The 20,548-nt window shown below is 46.8% G+C and overlaps 1 protein-coding gene across 1 annotated transcript in view; it reads right to left on the bottom strand.

Moving 5' to 3' along the window:
- The window catches only part of SPAG16 (sperm associated antigen 16), a 947,700-nt gene that overhangs the window by 833,790 nt on the left and 93,362 nt on the right, over window positions 1–20,548 (bottom strand). The window lies entirely within an intron of this gene.

Here is a 20,548-nt window from a genome sequence, read left to right as displayed (position 1 = left end):
AGGCTCAGGCCAGACTTGGTGACAGCCTATAACTATACAAGGGGAGTGCATCAGGAACTGGGACAATGTCTGTTCACCAGGGCACCCCAAGGAAGGACAAGTTCTAATGGCAACAAACTCCTGGAAGACCGTTTTAGGCTGGACATAAGAAGAAACTTCTTTACTGTCTGCGTCCCCAAAGCCTGGAATAGACTCCCCCCAGAAGTGGTGCAAGCACCTATTCCGGACACTTTTAAGAAACACTTGGATGCCTATCTTGCTGGGATCATTTGACCCCAGCTGCCCCTTGATAAATAAACCTTAGTTATTAATGAAAATGAGCCAGATTCTCTGGGCTTCTCTGCCCCAAACCTCAGGACTCCTCCACCCTAAACTCTACAAGGTGCATTTCCCTTTAAGACAAGCCCAGTTGTGCCTTAAGGGCAATAATCATGACCTCCAGCTACCCCCATAGTCACGTCTATGCCTTGCAGATGTCACACAGTATTTAGGAAGGTGGGGGAAGGAGGCGGGGAAGGGCCTCGGCACTGACTCCACACTCACTTCTCAAGCCTCAAACCTTTGGTGGGGCTTCTGCCTTCAGCCCTTTTCCTCTAGCTGGGGCCTCTAGCACAAAGTCTACCATTGTGGACCTCAGCTTATGGGCCCCTGATCCCACCTCTTGCTTTGGGCCTTCTTGGGATCCTATCTCATGGGCTCTGAGGTAGCTCTCAGCATCCTGCAAGCAGGGGAGAGCAACAGGGGAGGTGCGCAAGTAAGAGGGGGCACATACTCTTACTCAGGTGTGTGGCCCAGGAAGTATGTTCTCATACTTCCTGAGAAATCAAGGCAATCAACTAGTTACCTCAGGTGCCTGTAAAGAAATGCACAAAGCCTGAGAAACAAGCAGGGAAAATTGAAAGTCATTGCACAAACATAGAACTATGACATGAATAACAAAGACTTGGTGGGACAGACTGCATGACTGAAGCACTGTCATGGATGGACACAAACTGTTCAGGAAGAGGAGTTGCACTTTATGTAAAAGAGCCATATGATTGCTCGGAGCTCCAATATGAAGCTGGGGATAGACCTGATGGGATTCTTTGAGAGTCAGAGGGGAGATCACCAGGCCAGGAAGAAGTGGTGGATGAGGCTTTCTTCAAACAGCTAGTGGAAGTTTCCTGATCACAGGCCATAGTTCTCATGGGGGACTTCAATCACCCTTATATCTGCTGGGAGGACAAAACAGCAGAGTGCAAGCAATCCAGGAAGTATTTAAAGAATACTGGGGAAAATTTAGCTGAGCTGGTAGGGAGCCACGACACTGTGCGAAAAGAGCATGCAAACAGGAGGTGGGCTAGGGGGGACTGTCCCCCCAAGCTAGGGAGCACCCCCGAGATAACCCTCAGGGAACAGGCTGCAGAGGCACCATAAGAGCACACCAGTGTTTGCGTCGGCATTTGTGCCGGTGGGTGAGCAGGAAGGGCCAGGAGGGAGACTCCTGCTAGGGCAGAGTGAAGGCACTGCACTAAGCTATAAATAAACAGCAACTCCTACACTGGTGTCAACACAGAGTGCTGCCAGGGCCCCTGCCCGGGGGGCACAGCCTATGGCCTGCAGGGGTTGCCAAGCAAGGCCCAGGGGGGCAGGGATTGGGGACCCCCACACCTGTCCTGCAGGTGCCCGCCTTAGGACCCTGGAGGCGCAGGTGAGGGAGCTCCAGGAGGAGGTTAGCAGACTGAGGGGAATCAGGGAGGTGGAGGATGAAATTGATGGTTATTTCCTTTACCTGCAGGGCCACACACCCAAGAAAGAAGCACCTTGGGAGGTGTCCTCCACTGCAGAGTGGCAGACGGTCACCTCCAGAACCAGGGCTGCTCGCAACACAGCAGTACCAGTTCCTCTGGTCCGGCTGGAGAACAGGTACTAGGCCCTGGCAACACTGGAGGAGAAGGAAGGAGAGGAGGTGACTGGAAATGAGGCAACTCCACACTCTCCATGCTCCGAACAGGCCGAAGGAGCTAAGCAGTCCCGGAGGAGAACGTGTCAAGTGATCATCATAGGCGACTCCATCCTGAGAGGTACAGAAGGCCCCTTCTGTCGCCAGGACCCCTCGACATGCGAGGTCTACTGCCTACCCGGAGCAAAGATTCAGGATGTGTCGGGGATGATCCAGACCATGATCCAGCCCACCAATTACTACCCCATGGTCCTATCCATGTGGGTACTAATGATGCGACGAGGACAAGCCCTGATCACCTGATGGCGTACTATCACGCTCTGGAGGGCGTGCTGAAGGAGATAGATGCACAAGTGGTATCCTCTTCTGTCCTACCAGTGAGCGGACGTGCAAAAACGGCATGAGACATGCATCGCAGAGACCAACTGGCAGCTTCGGGAATGGTGTCTTGAGGTGGGCTTTGGCTTCCTTGACAACGACCTGTACATCACGACAAGAGACATGCTCGGATGGGATGGGCTAAAGGTAAGCATGTGTTCTTTTCCAGGTTGGCAGATCTCCTCCGGCGGGCTTTAAACTAGGCTCATCAGGGGAAGACGAGGGAGGAGGCGGCCTTGGACCACTAAACCATGCAGCACCCACAAGTACTGCCCAGCCTAGACCGACAAAAGGAACATCTACACAGGTAAGCAACAGGGGTCAGGGCAATGCTGAGATTAGGGGGCCAGTGCACACATCCACAGGAGGCCTCAAATGCCTCTACACAAACGCTTATAGTATGGGAAACAAGCAGAAGGAACTTACCCTCCTGCTAGCTGACACCAACCCAGACATAGTGGGGCTCACTCAAACATGGTGGGACCCAACACATGACTGGGCAGTGAATATCAAGGGCTATAAGGCTGTACAGGAGGGACAAGAAAGGGAGGAAAGGGGGGAGTGTGGTGCTCTACATTACGGAGGAATACATATCCTCATCAAGTAGCACAGAGTCAGAGGAAGGGCACACTGAAGTGCTCTGGGTTAGAATACAAGGCAGTCGAGGGGAAAGAGACTTAACAGTGGGGGTCTACTACAGACCATCCAACCAAAGGGAAGAGCTAGACCAGGAATTCTTAAGTTAGCTCACGGAGGTAGTTAGGTCAAAGGACGTGGTCATAATGGGTGACCTGAACTTTCCAGACATCTGCTGGGAAGAGCAGTCAGCCAGGTCTGACCACTCACATCGGTTTCTAGCCAAAATGCAGGACCTCCATCTAACCCAGGAGGTGCACAGCCCCACCAGGGGAGACGCCTTGTTGGAACTGGTGCTGGCCATGGGTGACAACCTGGTGAGGGGGCTGCAGGTACTCAACCACGTGGGTGACAGCAATCATCGCCTGCTGGAATTCACTATCCAGCACAAGGTGGCAAAGGCCTGCAACAAGGCAGCAGCCCTAGATTTTAGGAGACTGGACTTCAATGAACTAAGAAGAACAGTCGGAGAAGCACTGAGGTCCCGGAGGGGAGGGGAGCCAGCTGTCCAAGAAGAGTGGTTGCTCCCTAAGGAGATGATCCCCCAAGGACGATCCCTTAAGGAGGTAATCCCAACACGGATCAAAGGGAGCAGGAGGGCACAAAAACCCCCATGGCTCACCAAAAGCATCCAGGAATGTCTTCTAGCTAAAAGGGAGGCGTACACACAATGGAAGAGAGGGGCCATCACCAGGGAGGACTATACTGTGGTTGCGCAGGGATGCAGGGGGGCAATCAGGAAGGCCAAGGCAGAGATGGAACTGGGACTAGCTACCCAGATCAAGGACAACAAGAAGTTCTTTATTAAATACATAGGGGGCAAAAAACAGATACTAGGTAACCTGGGGCTCCTGCAAGACACACTAGGAAATTTCGTCGTCATACCAGACGACAAAGCTAACCTACTTAACGACTTCTTCATCTCCATTTTCCTGAGCAGGGACAGTATCAACCCTCCTACTGGGCCCTCCTTAGGTCCCAGGGGAGGCACACCTAGGCCAAGGGTCTGTGAGGATCTAGTCAGGGAACTTCTGGAGGGACTGGATGTATTTAAATCAGCTGGTCTGGACGATCTCCACCCCAGAGTGCTGAGGGAATTAGCAGAGGTCATTGCGGTACCCCTGGAATGGCTTTAGGAGCACTTGTGGTGCTCTGGTGTGGTGCCAGAGGACTGAAAAAGAGCCAATGTGGTTCCCATCTTCAAAAAAGGGAAGAAGGAGGAACTGGAGAACTATAGGCCAGTTAGTCTTACCTCGATCCTGGGTAAGCTTTTTGAGAGAATTACTCTGGCACATGTTCACGAGGGGCCAACGGGGGAGATTATGCTTAGGTGCAACCAACACACATTCATTAGAGGCACGTCCTGTCAGACCAACCTGGTGCCCTTCTATAACCACATCACAAAATCCTTAGATGCAGAGGCAGCAGTGGACATAGTCTTTCTGGACTTTTGGAAGGCCTTCGACACTGTCTCTTACCCTGTTCTCATTAAAAAACTGGGGGACTGTGGTGTCAACACCTACACAGTCAAATGGGTCACGAACTGGCTGGAGGGCCGCACCCAGAGAGTGGTAGTGAATGGGTCATTTTTGACCTGGAGGGATGTGGGCAGTGGGATTCCACAGGGCTCGGTCCTCGGGCCCGCACTGTTCAACATCTTCATCAGTGACTTGGACGAAGGGGTAAAAAGCACCCTGTTCAAATTTGTTGATGACACTAAGATGTGGAGGGATGTGGGCACACTGGAAAGAAGGAATAGGCTACAATCAGACCTAGACAGGTTATAGGGGTGGGAGGATGAGAATAGGATGGGATTCAACACAGAAAAGTGCAAGGTGCTGCACCTGGGGAGGAAGAACCGGCACCATACCTACAGGCTGGGGAACTCCCTTCTTGTCCGTAAAGAGGCAGAAAAGGATCTTGGAATCATCACTGATGCCAAGATGAACATGGGCCGGCAGTGTGGTGATGCAGTCAGGAAGGCCAACCGCACCTTGTCATGCATCCACAGATGCATCTCAAGCAGGTCCAAGGAGGTGATCCTCCCCCTCTATGCAGCATTGGTCAGTCCACAGCTAGAATACGGCGTCCAGTTCTGGGTGCCACACTTCAAGAGGCATGTGGACAATATGGAGAGGGTTCAGAGGAGGGCAACTCACATGATCAGGGGACAGCAGGGCAGGCCCCATGAGGAGAGGCTACAGGACCTGAACCTGTTCAGCCTCCACAAGAGAAGGCTGAGGGGGGATCTAGTGGCCTGTTACAAACTAGTCAGAGGGGACCCGCAGGCATTGCAGTGACTAGGAATAACAGTCACAAGCTGGCAGAGGATAAATTCAGATTAGACATCAGGAGGTGCTACTTCACTGCCAGGGCAGCTAGGATCTGGAACCAGCTTCAAGCGAACTGGTGCTGGCTCCTACCCTGGGGGTCTTTAAGACAAGGCTAGACAATCAGCTTGCTGGGGTTGTTTGACCCCAGTACTCTTTCCTGCCATGGCAGGGGTTCGGACTTGATGATCTGCTCAGGTCCCTTCCGACCCTACTAACTATGAAACTATGATACTTCCTGGTGCAAGTGTTGAAGCAGTCAACTAGGGGCCCATGATCTTCTTGACCTGCTGCTCACAAACAGGGAAGAATTGGTGGAGAATGTAGTAGTGGATGGCAACTTGGGCAGCAGTGACCACAAGATGATTGAGTACAGGATCCTGAGGAAAGGGAGAATGAAGAGCAGCAGAGTAAGGACCCTGGGCTTCAGAAAAGCAGACCTTGATTCACTCAGGGAATTCATGAGTCCAGGAGAACTGGCTGTACTTCAAAGAAGCCTTACTGAGAGTGCAGGAAAAAAACATCCCAATGAGCAGGAAGAGAAGCAAGTATGGCAAAAGACCAGCTTGGCTTAGCAGGGATCTCTTCAGTAAACTAAATCACAAAAATAAACTTATAAGAAGTGGAAACTTGAACAAATAACTGGGGAAGAACATAAAAGCATTGCTCGGGCATGCAGGGATGAAGTCAGGAAGGACAAAGCGCAATTGGATTTGCAGTTAGCAAAGGATTTAAAGGGTAACAAGAAGAGTTTCTACAAGTATGTCAGTAGCAACATGAGGAGCAAGGAAAGTCCCTTACTGAATGGGAGTGGCAACCTTGTGACAGAGAATGCAGGAAAGACTGAAATGCTCAATGCTTTTTTTGCTTCAGTCTTCACAAGCAAGTTCAGCTTCCAGACTACTGTAATGGGCAGCATAGTCTGGGGACAAGGTGAACAGCTTTCAGTATTGAAACAACAGGTTAGGGACTACTTAGAAAAGCTGGATGTGTACAACTTCATGGGGCCAGATGGGATGCACCCAAGGGTGCTAAGGGAGTTTTCTGGTATGACTGCAGAGCTATTGGTCATCATCTTTGAAAATTCATAGCAATCAGGAGAGGTCCCGGATGATTGGAAAGCGAAGACATGTCCACCAGATGGTGTTGCGAAATTTTTGTAGTTCACCCCTTTGAATTGATGCTGCTTTTTTTTTTTCTTGTGCTATGTGCCAGCTCCTTGCTCCGTGTTGCAGGCACGGGACAGCGGACCCCAGGTCGGGGGGGGGAGAGGGCAGCACGGGGCTATCCTCCTCTCCTGTGCTGCTGGCCAGGGATCGGATTTAATTCATTTGAAAACCTAGTACATGCAAACACTGATGTGATGCTCAGTGTTTACATTTTAAACAACATTTTAATAAACAAGTTTAAATTTTATAAACCTATTTAATTTAAAGAGGATTAAACCCCAAATGCCTTTGGAGGAGAAAAATGATGATTAGAAACAGTTAGCATTGATTCACCAGGGGCAAGCCTGACTAACCTGATTGCTTTCTATGACAAGGTGACTGGCTCTGTGGATGATGGGGAGAATGGTAGATGTGGTGTACCTTGATTATAGCAAAACTTTTAATACAGTCTCCCACAGCATTTTCACAGGCAAGCTCAGGAAGTACAGGCTGGATGAATGGATTGTAAGGTGGATAGAAATCTGGCTGAAGCTCAATGTCTAGTTGGTAGCTGGTATCAAGTGGTATCAATGTCTTCATCAACAACCTGGAAGATTGCACAGAATTGCACCCTCAGGAAGTTTGCAGATGATAACAAGCTGGGGAGAGTAGTAGATACGCTGGAGGGTAGGGCTAGGATTCAGAGTGACTTAGACAAATTGGAGGATTGAACCAAAAGAAATCTCATGAGGTTCAACAAGGACATGTGCAAAGTCCTGCACTTAGAACAAAACAATGCCATGCCCCTCGTGTTACAACCTGGGGACTAACTGGCTGGGCAGCAGCTATACAGAAAAGGACCTAGGGGTTACAGTGGACAATAGACTGAATATGAGCCAGCAGTGTGCCCTTGTTGCCAAGAAGGCTAACGGCATACTGGGCTGGCATTGGTAAGTGTGTTGCCAATAAGTCAAGGGAAGTGATTATTCCTCTCTGTTCAGCACTGGTGAGGCCACATCTGGAGTACTGTATTCAGTTTTGGGCTCCCCACTACAGAAAGGATGTGGACAAATTGGAGAGACTCCAGCAGTGAGGGGGCTAGGGCACATGGCTTATGAGGAAAGACAGAGGAAACTGGGCTTATTTAGTTTAGAGAAGAGAAGACTGAAAGGGGATTTAATAGCAGCCTTCAAGTACATGAAGGGGAGTTCAAAAGAGGATGGAGATAGACTATTCCTAGTGGTAGCAGATGGCAGAACAAGGAGCAATGGTCTCAAGTTGCAGGAAAGGAAGTTTAGATTAGATATTAGGAAGAACTTTCTCACTGGGTGGGTAGTAAACCACTGGAACAGGAAACCCAGAGAGGTTGTGGACTCTCCATCCTTGGAGGTTTTTAACATCTAAAGCCTTGGCTGGGATGTTCTAGTTGGGAATGGTTCTGCTTTAAGCAGTGGGTTGGACTAGATGAGCTCCTGAGGTCCCTTCCAACCCTCATTTTCCGTGATTCTATGATTCTATCTTTGACCCAGGCAGAGCCTTTTGCTGCTTTAGTCCTTGACCCTGGGCTGGGCTACTTGCTTCTTCAGCCCTCTGGCCCCTGACACAAGCTACCCTGCATGATGCTGAGTGCCCTACCAGGCATCTCTCCATGGCCTCCATGCCTTCTCTGTAGCCATAATCTGGTCCTCCGGTGCTAAACGAAAATAAGCATCAACATAACAGACATATCAGCAAACAGCTTCCACAAAGTCTTTCCCTGCTCTGGGTCAATACCCTAACCCGAGCTATATTTTCCAGTGTAGGCTTAATCTCACGAGCAGGCTGGGTGTCCATGAATCTGCTTCCTGCAGTCAGCTCCCCTAGAGAGTTCCCGTCCCTGTAATATGCAGGTTCTGACTGCCTGCTCTGGCTTTGGCCCTGGGCTTATGTTTCAAAGCTTTCCTCCCCTCCTCCACCATGTGGCTACCCAGCCACACACACAGGAGTTTTCCCTTCTAATTAAGGGCCAGGAGGTGCTGCTGCTGCTGCACCCTGCCACAGCCAGCTTAGCCTGCTGCCTTCTCTTAAAGTAACAGGAGCTCTCTGGCATCCTGTTACAAGCAGCTATGTCAAATGACACCCACAATTAGGTTTTTAACTGCATACCTACAACCACACTGCAGACACATGATGCAAAACTGATGGAATCATTCAACTAGAAATAAAGAACTCACCTTTTTAACTATTGGGGAAATAGTACTTTTTAACATTACTAAATGTTTTCCTATAGTTTTTTTCATTCAAAGTCAGGTTTGTATAAATGAATAGTTCTCAATTGTACTATCATAGCCCTTGAAAATCCTACTACAAGAAGGGTCCAAATTGGATGCTGTATGCTGTACATATATTCATACTGTAAAGCTTGTAAAAAATCACCTGCTGTGCTAGTACTCTGCAGCTGATTTTCTAAGAGATCTGGCAATGCATGTCAAACATCTGAGATCAGACTGACACACAAACATAACTTACTTTTCAAAAATCCTTTGTAAACTGTTTTCTTTTCACATGCATGGTATTTTATTATACTTAATATCTAATACTCTTGAGGAAAGAAATATATTGGGTTCACTGTAATGTTATTTAAAGATCAGTAGCTCCACATACATCCATAATATAATCCATCCCCAGAAATGGACTCCTTGAAGTGTTATGTTGTATTAAAACAAAAGAAAGGAAGATATCATAACAACATCTTTTGCTAATTTTGCTTGCTTAAATAGGACATATAGTATCTAATCAGACAACTTCATTTCTTCCCAAAATTCTTCAGTTTCTATCGTGTTAATAATTACTCTCTCAAATGCAAAAGTCTGCTATACGTTAAGCCCTTATTTCATACACATCAAAAATTAGGCCACCATCATCCACCACAGGCAGAATATAGCATACATACAACTAAAACAAAATACTGTATTTATTCAAAAACAGATTAGTTTTTTCCCCCTCAATTAGCATGTAGAAAAAGCTCCTGGTCTTATGTTCACATACAAGAAAACCTCATCAAATACACTGTCTATCATAAACTGCTGACAAAAGCAGCATGCACTCAGTGATGGAAACCAATTATGAAGCTGATTAAACACATGGCACAGAGAGAGCAAACATGCTGATGAAAACTTACCATAAGGCAAAGATAGTAGAGCCCATCTGAATAAGATACAAGGTAAGCCACTACACTGACTACATTTCAACTTCCCCTGGACTCCCACACCTCAGCTGTTCCTTTCTTTTGCATTTCCAATGATTCCTGTTTCTTCACCAGCCTTAAATGTCTGGCGAATGTCACCAAACAGGGCCCCAAACATTTCACCTAGGATTCTTCTCTCACCCCACTCTTTCAGTCTGCTACATATGATTAGTGTGGCAAAGCACTCCATGAGCTAAAGCCAGACAGATTGCCCTGTGCCTCATCTGAATACACATTTTTGGAGGACCCCAGAATTCATGAAAAGAACACCCAGTTCCAGTCATGAGTGGGGACTAATAAGCACACAGATCCTCTGTGTGGGTGTGGAGAAGGATTGCTATCTGGAATACATATACACTGTGCAGTGCTGAGCTATGCTCACCAAAAGCATATGGGAACATCTCCTGGCTAAAAGGGAGGTGTATACCCAATGGAAGGGAGGGGCCATCACCAGGGAGGACTATACCTTGGTTGCTTCGGGCTGCAGGGGGGCAGTCAGGAAGGCCAAGGCGGAGATGGAACTGGGACTAGCTTCCCGGATCAAGGAAAACAAGAAGTCCTTTTTAAATACATGGGGTAAAAAGAAGGTACCGGGTAACGTAGGACCTCTGCAAGACACACTAGGAAATCTGGTCGTCACACCAGACAACAGAGCTAACTTATTTAACAATTTCTTTGCCTTCATTTTCCTAAGCAGGGACCAGGTCGCTCCCCCCGACCCCACTGGGACTCCCATAGGCCCCGGGGGAAGAGCACCCAGGACGAGAGTCAGTGAGGATCTAGTCAAGGAACTTCTGGAGTGACTGGATGTATTTAAATCAGCTGGTCCAGATGATCTCCACCCCAGAGTGCTGAGAGAATTAGAAGAAGTTATTGCATGACACCTGGCACAGCTATACGAGCACTCGTGGTGCTCTGGTGTGGTGCTAGAGGACTAGAAAAGGGCCAATGCGGTTCCCATTTTCAAAAAAGGGAGGAAGGAGGATCCAGGAAACTATAGGCCATTTAGTCTTACCTCAATTCTGGGTAAGCTTTTTGAGAGAATTATCATGGTGCACGTCCATGAGGGGCCAGCAGGGGAGATTATGCTTAGGGGCAACCAACATGGATTCATTAGAGACAGGTCCTGTCAGACCAACCTGGTGGCCTTCTATGACCATGTCACAAAATCCTTAGATGGAGGGGTAGCAGTGGACATCATCTTTCTGGACTTTAGGAAGGCCTTTGACACTGTCACTCACCCCGTTCTCATTACAAAATTAGGGGACTGTGGCGTCGACACCTACACAGTCAAATGGGTCACAAACTGGCTGGAGGGCTGCACTCAGGGAGTGGTCGTGGATGGGTCTTTTTCAACCTGGAGGGATGTGGGCAGTGGGGTTCCACAGGGCTCGGTCCTCGGGCCTGCACTGTTCAACATCTTCATCAGTGACTTGGACGGGGGGGTAAAAAACACCATGTTCAAATTCGCAGACAACACTAAGATGTGGGGGGAAGTGGGCATGCTAGAAGGGAGGAACAGGCTGCAATCCAACCTAGACAGGTTACAGGGGTGGGCGGATGAGAATAGGATGGGTTTTAACACTGACAAGTACAAGGTACTGCATCTGGGGAGGAAGAACCCGCAGCATACCTACAGGTTGGGAAACTCCCTTCTTGTCAGTGCAGAGGCAGAAAAGGATCTTGGAGTCATTATTGATGCCAAAATGAACATAGGCCGACAGTGTGGGGATGCAGTTAGAAAGGCCAATCACACCTTGTCATGCATCCACAGATGCATCTCCAGCAGGTCCAACAAGGTGATCCTCCCCCTCTATGCGACACTGGTCAGGGTGCAGTTGGAGTACTGCATCCAGTTCTGGGCGCCGCACTTCAGGAGGGATGTGGACAACATGGAGAGGGTCCAGAGGAGGGCCACTCACATGATCGGGGCAGCAGGGCAGATTCAGACTAGACATCAGGAGGCGCTACTTCACAGTCAGGGCGGCTAGGATCTGGAACCAACTTCCAAGAGAAGTTGTGCTGGCTCCTACCCTGGGGGGTCTTTAAGAGGAGGTTAGATGAACACTGTGCTGGGGTTGTTTGACCTCAGTAGTCTTTCCTGCCATGGCAGGGGTTCAGACTTGATGATCTACTCAAGTCCCTTTCGACCCTACCAACTATGAAACTATGATATTATGAAACTATGGGGTCATGACGGCTTGAAACACTGGTTGGTTCTGCTGGGGCCAAGCCCGATGAACTATATGGTAAATCATAAGCCTTTTGGATTTGGACTAACATACATATTAAATGCATTTATATACATGCTTTAATGTGCAGCAGCCTATTTTACTGTGCATTAAAGCATCACGTCAAAAGTTGTGTTAACAAATGAATGTGCAGTAAAAATAGGGTACGACATATTAAGTGACACGAAAAAAGAATGTGCTTTCACTACTGTATGGTAGGGCAACCTAATGAGTGTTTATTTAGGACCTCACTTTAGAGGGTACTTTTACACATGCTCCAGGGGCAGGGAAGATGGCACGTTAATTACAGTGGCTCTAATTAAAAGCACCACTGCATCTTGTGCATCAGCATCCCTGCACTTAAAAATGGTGGCAGGGGTGGCAATTGCCACGCTCCAGCAGACTCAATTAATCAAGTCTGGAATTCCAGCGCACCAGAGGAGCCTCAGCACTCATGTATAGGCACCCAGAGGTACTATGTTTATTGTGCATTAGGAAAAGTGCATTAATGGATGTGTGTCCACTTTATACTATATGTAAGTACAAAAATGCTGCTTAAATTATGCAAATTACTACAGGTATATTTATTTCAAGGTCAGGTTTTTCAACTGTGTTCCTCACTTCTATGTTCTCAGGGAGTACCGGGTCTGACAGTAAGGAGTGGGGGAAGGTGCTTCAGGTGGAAGAAACTGGGGTGGGAGGGGAAGAGGGCAAGAGGGCTACCTGATCCCCCTGGTTTACTTCTCCTGCTGTGGCAGTGGGAGAGGGACAAATTCAAGGTAAAATTCTAATAATTATATAACAAAAATTACAACAAATTTATAAAATTACCAGGGATAGTATATAGGATTTATTTATATTCAGGGTCATCTTGTATTTGAATAAATACCGTAGATTATAATTCTTTTAGTGTAGTTCTTTCCCCACAAAAAGAGTGTCCGTGAGAGAATTTACTTAGCAAAGAACCTTGTTCTTTTAAAGTTGGGAATGTTGGCATAAACTCTCTAGAGTCCTGATCCAAAGCCCACTGAAGTCAAGTGAAAGATATCTATTGACTTCATTGGATGTTGAATCTGGCTCTTGACACCTGAATTTGCAGAAATGCTGGGGTTAATTAGGAGAGAGAATACTCTGAATATCTTCCAGCAAAAAAAACAAGTAAAAGAAAGCATTCTTCCTTATGCTTCTTCTCTTCTGTTCCACTAGTGCATTCAGAGGAGAAAAGGAAATTAAATGCAGATATTACAATATACTTATTCTGTAAGTTCCTTTGGAAAAAAACAGTTTACTTCTTAACAGGCTTTGTGACTTCTGCTTTTGTTATTCCTGCTGCTACTGCTTTACTGAGGTATAATCTTTACTATTTCAGGCAGGTTGCAGGACAGGATAGTACTTTAGAGCTAACTATTTCAGAAAGGCTTTCATATTCAATAGCTCATGAAGTAGGCTGTAGAGCTGAGACATTTGCTATCATTGTAAAATAGCATTTGAAAAGACTACAGCAACTAACATTTAAAATCTGTTTGTGGAAGAAAAAATGGCATAATGAATATCAGCTCTCAAATTTGATCAGATTTCATGTACATGTATGTATAAAGCACCATTTATCTTTATAACTGTAAGCTTCATTAGCATCTGATGAAGTAGGCTGTCACCTACAAATGTTTATGACTTCCTGAGCAAGTTAGTCTCTAAGGTGCCAACCTGCCATGCCTTCTGCCTGGCTTCAGACTGCCTTTATTTAACATTTCAATAAAATTAAGAATTTCTGACAAGGCTGTTATACAGCAAAAACAATGGATCAGCGAATAATTATAAAGGCTCACGCTTTTCACCTGCAAATACATGGGCATTTTGGTACATTTCATGTACCAAATATATGAACTGAACCAAATGGCTCGGATCGACATCTTATTCAAACTGTTATGGTACCAAATGCAGTGGAACGATACCAATTTACAGTTGCTGGACATCTGGCTCAGAAAGCTTGCAAGTTTCAAGGACCCACCTTATTTTTGTAATTTTTCCAGTGAGTTTTACAGTTATAAAGAAAACTGAAACTTTATACATGCATGTATATGTAATCTGATCAAGACACAAAGTCTTAAAAATCATGAGAGCCGATATTCAGTATTGCATTTTACTTCCACTGATTTTTTAAATGTCATTTGGCATAATCAAACTCTATTCCACAGTGATAGTAAGTGTCTCAGCCCCAGAGCTCTACAATGCACCTTTCAATAAAACTTTACACCTAATAAAACTTTAGAGAATGAAATTACATCTTGCAATAAATTACTGCTAGAAATAGAATACATATGACACTGACAAGCTGAAACTGCCCTGCTAATAAAAACACAAAACCTTCAACTGCAGAGTGCACTATGCCTGAAACCTGATATAAATTAATAACAATAATAGAAAATCTATAAAAGTCTACTCCAAAACTATATAGACAATCATATTATAACAGCTTGTCTATAATTTTGCTCAACCATGAGGCTTTTCTGCTGAAGTAAATGTCTTAAGTATTAGATTTAAATTCTTAATCTATCAGGTATTTATATTACTAATACTAGCAAATCAAATGGTAGATATATGAGGAATATGGTTTCAATACCTACTGTATGACCCAACTGAGCCACTGAACAAAATTAAAAACTAAGGAAATATATTCCCATTAAAGGAATTCCCTGCTGCTTTTCATTGTTGTGACAGTTGATTTCAGATCAAAGGCACTTTGAGTGCATCCATGTCACCCTACATCGATCGCCATGATAATGCACTACAGTAACATAGGGTGATGTGGGTATACATGCAACCAGCAGCTACTCCACTGAAGTGGCGCACTCCCCCATCTTATCATGCCACTATGGCAAAGTAGCGGTGAAAATGAATTGTACACCATGTAAACAGTGAAGTATGGGCAGTTACTGCACTGTGCTTTAGTACTTCTAGAAGTTGCATCCAAAAGGTGCAGTAACAACGTTCCTGTAGGGTGATGTGTAGATGCACTCTTTGGGTTTTAAATTAAGTCACCAACACAGGATAGTGGGACAATGAAGTATTTGAGTATCCTTGGAGGAAACTTTCCACCTCAGCTATTGGTCATATGTTGGCCTACTTGACAGAGGACATATCAACCTGATGGATCATTTTTTAGTACGGACAACTATCCAAAAGAGTGAAAAGCACTTCGATTATCAGATCTCATTCATATTTGAAGAATACACATTTCTAAATTTTGCCATGGTCTCAAAGACACTGGGCACATCTTCATGTGTGCATTTACTGCACAGTAACCAAAATTACTGCTTAGTATGGGCACATGTCTATACATGTATACCTGTACTGTGCAGTAAATATGACAACTTATACTGACTTGAGTGTAAATTTGATACCTGCATTATGCAGGTATCAAATTTACACCCAATTAGTTACTGAGCAGTAATGCATGTGTAGATGCCTTATTGCACAGTAACACTGTGTGTGGACTGACTTCAGACTAAAGTGTGCATATGTAGACAGTGGCCTATTACCACTTACTACTCAGTAAATTTCAGCCAGCATAAATGCACATGTAGACTCGCCCACTGTGCATGAAACCACAGACTATGGGAATAATGGCTGCTGCAATCCCTAGGGGGCAGGGAGTTTATGCTGGACATGGTGCATCCCTGAGGCTGGGAGCTCCATCAGCTGGGAGGGGCTCCCAGACAAGGGAGATCTTGACACGTGCAAATTAAAGCTCAAAAACAACCACCTATAAAGTTAATATACATTTTTGCGGTCTAACTTCATAGCTGACTGGAGCTTTTTATTGTGTAATAGCTACTTTTCATGTGTATGTGTAGCTGAAGTAACTTGCAAGTAACTGGTTAATTGTGCAATAGCTGTACTGTGTAGAGGGAGACTTAAGTCTCTCTGAACTTTTCAAAGATGTATTCCTCCAATGATGTCTCCTGGCACACTTTCAAAAATATTATTTTTACGCTTGGTTTTATTATCTCTCACATTTTCTTCATTCCCTTTTTCCCTATTTCACTATAAAAGAGACTGCTTAAAAATAGAATTTTAAAGCTATACTTGTCCAGTGTTTACTCCAAACGTGAACTAATGGGACAAAATCTTATTTATACATAGGCTCCTTTAAACTGACAGAATAAATCCAGCTTCAATTTATACCCACCACAATCACCTTTACATCCCAGGATAATTAAACACATTTTATGTGTAAATGAGAATCAAACTCATAATGTTTTGTGACACTCTTCAGTAAATATTGAAATGTTACAAAATGATCATAATTCATCTAAAAGAATACTTAACTATGTAAAATGTGACATATTTTAACCAGGTTTTCAGCAACAAAGACAAGGGACCTAAGGAGTTTTAATAAGCTGCACCACAGAACCACAGGATAAGCTCAGAGAGGGGCTGGGTGTGGTGCCAAAAGGTCCAGGAATCCAGGAAGTGGCTGACTATGGTGCCAGAGGGGTTTAGGAGCCTGGACAGGGACAGAGCATAAGAGACCAAAGGATCTGAGAACTCAGAGAGGGGCAGGGGGAGTTCTGAAAGCCCAAGGGGGCTGCATGTGGGACCTGAGGGTGCAAGAGCTCAGAGCACGGCTGAGAGTATAGACAGAGAACAACAGAGAATTATGACACCTAAAAGGCTTGGGGTGTAGTATAAGGGAGAAACAGGTCTACACAATCAGCAGGGGTTTCATAGTTTCATAGTTTCATAGTAGCTAGAGTCGGAAGGGACCTAGGAAGATCATCTAGTCCGACCCCTGCCTTGGCAGGAAAGAGCACCGGGGTCAGATGACCCCGGCAAGGTGCTCATCTAACTTCCTTTTAAAAATCCCCAGGCTAGGAGCCTGCACCACTTCCCCTGGAAGCCGGTTCCAGGCCCTAGCCGCCCTGGCTGTGAAGTAGCGCCTCCTAATATCTAATCTAAACCTACCCTCCGCCAGCTTGTGACCGTTATTCCTGGTCACTCCTGGCAGCGCACGGGGGAACAGGGACTCCCCCAATACCTGCTGATCCCCCCTGACCAGTTTGTAGCAGGCCACAAGGTCTCCCCTTAACCTTCTCTTGTGGAGGCTAAACAGGTTCAGGTCCCGTAGCCTCTCCTCATAAGGCCTGCCCTGCTGACCCTTGATCATACGAGTGGCTCTCCTCGGGACTCTTTCCATATCGTCCACGTCCCTCTTGAAGTGTGGCGCCCAGAACTGGACGCAGTACTCCAGCTGCGGCCTGACCAGTGCCGCATAGAGGGGGAGGATCACCTCCCTGGACCTGCTTGAGATGCATCTGTGGATGCATGACAGGGTACGCAAAGTAGGCAATTATTTCAGCTGGAAGACTGCTTATTAACTTATTAACTTTTGGTCAGCTGTCAAGTGCTGCAAGGGCAGCCCCAGCCCTTGACAGGTGCCCCACCCCCTGGTCGCCCTCTTGGGCCTGGAAATCAAACCCCTAGGCCCTGACCTCTGCCACCAGAAGTCCTTCCCTTTGCCCCCAGAAGTACTCCTTTTGGGGGGGGCAGAGTTTCCCATCTCAGAACTGGATAACAACAAATCATATACTAAAAATCAACATCTACTATAATATATTTTAATTTTATTTCAAAAAATGTTTTTGTCCAGATTTATATGTGTTTACCTACTGTATATAGTGGTGATTGCATAATAGTTCAAAATAAAGTCTTATTGTATATTCTTTGTGGAATATCTGAGTGCGAGTGTGTGGGATTTGTTGGGAGATGTGTGTGTGAGGTTTGTGAAGGGGTGTGTGGGGGGGTAAGTGTGGGGTTTGTGGAGGAGTGTGGGGGATTTGTTGGGGGAATATATGGGGAGCATGGGTATGGGGTTTATGGGGGGTGGGCCTCCCCACCACTCCCACCCCCACTATAGTGCACAGCCTTCACGACCAGCAGCAGCAGGCAACAGGCTCTTGGGGTGCTCATGGCCTGTGGCAGGCAGAGCCCCCCAGCGGCATGTAGCTCTGGCTAAGTTCCAGGAGCTGAACATGCTTGCATTGAGTGAGCCTGGCCTAACCCACAGGTGTGCACCATCAGGCCAGATCAGGCCGTCTCCATGCCAGTATATGGGGCTCCTGGCACTGCAGGCACGAGCTGCATGCCTCAAGCCAAGCCAGACCTGGCCAGGATGGCTTCATGCCTCCACATGGGGTTTCCAGCACTCGAGCAGAGAGCGGCATGTGGAGGCACAGAACCAGCTCATCCCAGCCCAGCCCAGTAGTGCACACTCCAAGCTGCAATGCCAGGAGCCCCACATGTTGGCATGGAGCCAGCCAAGCCCAGCCTGACAGCATATGCTCCCAGCTACAGTGCTTGGAGCCACACAGGGAGGCACAGAGCCCACTCGGCCTGATGGCATGCGAACTGGAAGCCAAAGAGAGTCAAGTGCCATTGGGTTGGGTGGACTCAATGCTGCCAGGTGCAGCTTCCTGCTGGAGTGCTGGAAGGGCCATGTGGAGACAGAGCTGGCCTAGCCCAACCTGACCCAGTGACACATGGCTACCACCTGCAGGGATGGGAGCCCCACGGTGGTGGAGGCCAAAGTGTGGAAAAGACTTACCCCCATCAGATGAGAAGAGGAGCCGAGGACACCACACTGGAAAGTGAAAGTAAAAATGTGGTATTCCCAGCTGCCTCAACAAAAGGAAGAAAAGAAAAAAAAAAAACTGCTGAGGGGGAAGAAGCCAGGATCAGCTCTCACGTTGGCGTGGGAATGCTTTATAACAGCGTGCCAGGGCCGATCCGCTGCCTGGAACCCCAAAGCAGAAATAAAAGAACCAGCAGGGAATATGCAGGAGGACCCGTACATGAGGTCCCCAAGCAGGCTGGAGGAACCAGATACTGAACACAGTCCCAGCCCAGGGATGTAGTATCCCAAGGTGGGATTTGCTTGAAGAATCAGAGCCAGAGATGTCTCTATAATTTACCAGAGGAGACTCCATGGATCTCAGAGATCCACAGCACAGATTGGATCCTGGCAGGACCAGATAGAGAAAGAACTGACAAACAAACAACCCACGGCAGGCATAAAACTCAGATCGAGGGTGAGACACCACAAAAATCTGAGACCAATGAGACACATAAGTAAGGCAAAGCATGGTTGGGGATAATTGGGTCAAATAACATCCTGATCCCTCCGTAATAAATGAAAAGGGTGAAGAATACAAAGCATGCTTAAGACCAATGCTGGCGGCCCAGACAACATCTTTGGTTGGCATTAGGTGGGGTGTAGGGAAGGCGGAGCCCTGAGCAGGAAGGACAACTGGAACGACAGAAGGAAGGTACCAGGAGGGATGGGATGGACCATCTTCCTCCCCATTAATATTAATTTTCCAGAAAAGATGTGGCAGGAGAGACCACCCTGGGGTGCTGACCAAGGTCCAGTACATTAACAATCTTGTTCCTTCCTTAAAACTATGGCAAAGCCAGAAAAATCCACACGACCTCGATGCACAGGTGAAAGACATGGGAAACCATAAAGAGCCTGCCCAGTCCGATGGTGTGACGCCTCCAAAAGCCCACCTCCTGCCAGCTTTCACAGAGGCAGCTGTTGGTGGATAGTAATTCTTTTTTGGAGGGACCCTGCAGGCAAGATAGAATGGCTTGGTTGGCTGGATTTGGCTTGCAGGCCGCATTTTTCCTGCCCTTGCCTTCAGGCAATGACTACAGACACCTGGTGGTCATAAGAATGAGACCAGGTCCAGGAAGCCCTGGGGCAGCCTCCCTTATATAAACATAGATTACATCAAGACGTGGCAGGAAGAGAAGGGGTGACTGCTCAAAGGCAGTGGAGCAGCCAAGGGTTGAAAGGACTCTAGGGGCTTTACAACCACCCCTGGAGACAACCTGGTTACAGTAGGCATAGAAGAGATGCCTTGGCAGAGAGAGAGGGAACCACACTGAGCATGCTCAGAGAGGAAACAGTAGAACAAGACTTTTTTTTTTTTTTTAAAGGCAAAAATGATTTTTCCCAAGAAAGTCAAGGAGGAATTTTCAGCTCTCACTTAGTGCCCCTCAACATGTTACATATATGCCACAATTTATCTGCAATACGCTGAGGGTATGGGCTCCATAGTGCTGCCAGCCCCAGCTCCATGCTCCCACCCAGCTGGAGCTCCATCCCACTCCCACCCCTGCTCCTGCCCTACTTGTTGTCTGGAGCCAGTGGGAGAGCAGGAAAGCTGAGGAAATCAGCCCCACCCTGGGACTATACCAAGTCACACTGGGCTGTTGACACCCAGTTTGCAAGTGCAGGGAAGCCTGAGATCATGAGCTTTGGCTCTCCTGCACTGGCAGGTAAAAAGAGAATGATTATGATTTGAGCCCTGATTCAAAATCATACCTCCTGCCTTGCATATTAGCATGCACATGTTGCATGGCATGAGGTATAATTATTGCCTCACATCCCATGGCAGGGCCCTAAGTCAGAGTAAACTTATGTAGCAATTTCAGAGCCTTGAAAGATTTTAGATATTGGATTTTTCACTTGGATTTAAAAAAAAATCATTACATAGTCCCAGTTGTGACTCTAAATCTTAGACTGGTAAAATGGCTATAACATTTTAATTTATATTAAAGTGAAACCAAAACTCATGTGAAATTAACACACCATA

The sequence above is a fragment of the Crocodylus siamensis genome, chromosome 4 (genome assembly GCF_052110815.1).
Source record: "Crocodylus siamensis isolate JL-2025a chromosome 4, ASM5211081v1, whole genome shotgun sequence".
NCBI lineage: Eukaryota > Metazoa > Chordata > Crocodylia > Crocodylidae > Crocodylus > Crocodylus siamensis.
Note: the sequence above shows the minus strand (reverse complement) of the source record. Positions and strands in the feature narration are given on the sequence as shown.